Source organism: Dromiciops gliroides, chromosome 2 (genome assembly GCF_019393635.1).
Source record: "Dromiciops gliroides isolate mDroGli1 chromosome 2, mDroGli1.pri, whole genome shotgun sequence".
Classification (NCBI taxonomy): domain Eukaryota; kingdom Metazoa; phylum Chordata; class Mammalia; order Microbiotheria; family Microbiotheriidae; genus Dromiciops; species Dromiciops gliroides.
This window is the reverse complement of record NC_057862.1, coordinates 203,676,294-203,679,192: the sequence shown is the minus strand read 5'-3', so window position 1 is coordinate 203,679,192 and position 2,899 is coordinate 203,676,294. Positions and strand designations below refer to the sequence as shown.

At 44.1% G+C, this 2,899-nt stretch overlaps 1 pseudogene; it reads right to left on the bottom strand.

Moving 5' to 3' along the window:
* Nucleotides 1–320: 320 nt before the first annotated feature.
* On the bottom strand, nucleotides 321–1,595 carry LOC122742114 (annotated as a pseudogene).
* Nucleotides 1,596–2,899: the final 1,304 nt, after the last annotated feature.

Genomic DNA, 2,899 nt, shown 5'->3' with positions numbered 1-2,899 from the left:
TTTCCAAAAATTTGAAAGGTAGACTATCTCTTCCTCTCCTAATTTACCTATGGTATCACCTCTTATGTCTAAATCATGTACCCATTTTGACCTTATTTTAGTATAAGGTGTAAGATGTTGGTCTATGCCTAATTTCTTTTTTTTCCCTTGTTAAATAGTTGTTTATTGGAAAAAGTGGGCTGAGGAGGGGTCACTAGATTCACCACAGAGCAACAACACCACACAAGTTAGGAGTGATCGGAGAGGTCAGCACAAAGCTCTGGGATCTCAGCCTCTTCCTGGACTGTAAGGGATGGCCTGGAGTGTTAGGGCATACCCAGGTGAAAGGCCTAGACTTAGTAGGCATGGTTAGAGACAAAGAGTGACTCGCTGGCTGCAGCTCCTGACTTTCCACTTGGAGTATACTTGCCTTGAGCAGCTTGGCTATTAGCCGTGGCCCGCTTAATATATTCCTCTTGGGCAGCCTTTACATTTTCCTTCTTTCCACCCCAGGTCTTGAGGGCAGATGCCTGCAGGGCTCGGCCATAAGAAAAGGTCAGGGCCCGTGGCTTATGCAAGGGGCAGGTATTGATGGCATTGAGGTTGATGGAGGCATCCTCCTCACTCTGACCCCCAGACAGGAAGGTGATACCAGTGACTGCAGGAGGCACAGTTCGGTGAAGGGCAGTTACAGTTGCCATTGCAATCTCCTCATGTGAATACTTCTGAGTGCAGGCATGGCCAGCAGTGACCATGTTAGACTTCAGCAAGGTCCCTTCCAGTTAGACATGGTGGTCACTCAGAGCTTTGTAGACAGCAGCCAGCACCTTCTCAGTGACGTACTGACAGGTCTTCAGATGATGTTCTCCATCAGGGAGTATCTCTGGCTCCACAATGGGGACAATACCATTCTGCTGGCAAATGCTGGCATGTCGGGCCAGAACATTGGCATTCTCCATGATGGCAAGTGGGGAAGTTTTATTATCCCCGATCTTCAGTACACAACGCCACTTGGCAAAGTCAGCCCCATCCTTCTTATACTGGGCATAACGCTCCCTCAGCCCATCCAGACCTTGGGTGGTAGTCTCGCCATTGGTCCCTGCCAGGGTCACTACACCTTTGTCCACCTTGATGCCCACAATGCCACCCTTTGCCTTTATGACTTTGGGGAAGGGACGACCATCATCGGCTTTCTGGTAGAGTGTCTCATGGAAAAGGATAACACCTCCAATACAGGAGCTCACTCGATCATCTGCTGTTAGAAGTAACTGCCTATAGAGGCGATGATTTTCCTCTGTGTTCTCAGTTCCAATGGATTGCAGCCGCATTGCAATGCTACCAGTGGACTCATCTGCTGCCAAAATTCCCTTGCCCGGTGCAACAATTCGGTGAGCTATTTCAGACAGTTCTTTCTTTTGCTCTGGTGTCAACGCTGGGTATTGGCAAAGCATGTTTTCCTTGGCTCTGCTGGTAGTTTCCTAAATGGAGTCTGGAGGGTTGGACTCAAGCCTAGGCAGTGAGTGGTGAGACAGGGTTTGGTTGGGGTTATAAAGTACTCCCCACCCTCCTCTTGGAATTTTCCCGACCTTCTCTTGTGACCTTTGCCCTTTCCCCACCCCAGCTCCTCTCTATGCCTAATTTCTGCCATACTATCTTCCAGTTTTCCCAGCAGTTTTTGTCAAATACTAAGTTCCTATCCCAGAAGGTGGAGTCTTTGGGTTTATCAAACACTGCATTACTAATGTCATTTACTACTATGTCTCCTGTGCCTAGCCTATTCCATTGATCCTCCACTCTATTTCTAAGCCAGTACCAGATGTGGAAGCAATTTTAAAACTATATATGATTTGTGTAATTTAAGATTCTAAATGTGGATTCTAATCTGTTCCCCCAGTTTTGGGGGAAACTGACTAAAATCACTGATAAAACGGGTTTAGGTTTTTAAGGGTTTATTGGAAAATAGAAAGAAAAAGATTGAGAACAGAATTCCAACAGCCTGGCATTCCTATCTTTCCTCAAATTTCCTGTGAAGTCCTCTGCTGCCACCACCATCCAGTCAGGAACCCCCAAAGCCCCAGAACTCTCCGCGCAGGCTCCCTTTCCTCCATCCTGTCTCCTCCCAGACCATAGGAGGCTCCTTAAGTTGATTGGCTGGTAGCCTTGATAGACAGCCCCCATGAGCAAACGTCATTTCCTGACGCCAAGGAAAAGCCACAATGCCTCTGAGGCATTTTCCTCATTGTGGAGTTTTCCCACAGCAAGTCTCCAGTAGGTGGCATCATTCCAATCATTACAGATTATAAATGTGGGCTATTACTATACAATCAACTTCATGTTTTTCTTCAAAAATTTTCTCATGAATATTGATAGTTTGAATATTAATTATATTATTCACCACCATATATTTATACTGAAGATGCAACCTAAAGAACCTGTCTTTTTTTTTTTTTGTGGGGTAATTGGGGTTATATGTCTCGCCCAGGGTCACACAGCTAGTAAGAGCCAAGTGTCTGAGGCCAGATTTTACCTCAGGTACTCCTAAATCCAGGGCTGGTGCTTTATCCACTGAGCCACCTAACTGCCCCAGAAACTGTCATTTTTAAAGTCAACCTGCATACTTTTATAACAAATATTTTAGGAATCATTCACAAAACTACAACTTATGGGCATTTTTAAAAGTACATTTTTCATAGGATTTAGTGTTTAGTAGGATAGTATTGAGGTTCCTTGGTTGTTTAAATTTAATTCTGCCATGTCTATTAAATTGTTCCAAGTACTTTCCCCCATAGACATCACATTTACATTTTTATGCTATTTTATTTTTTGGAATAAAACAAGCATTTTTATAACATTGTATAATAAAAAGAGTTGGCTGCACCTAAAACTGTAAATCTATTATGTACAGTTTGCTATTTCTTTA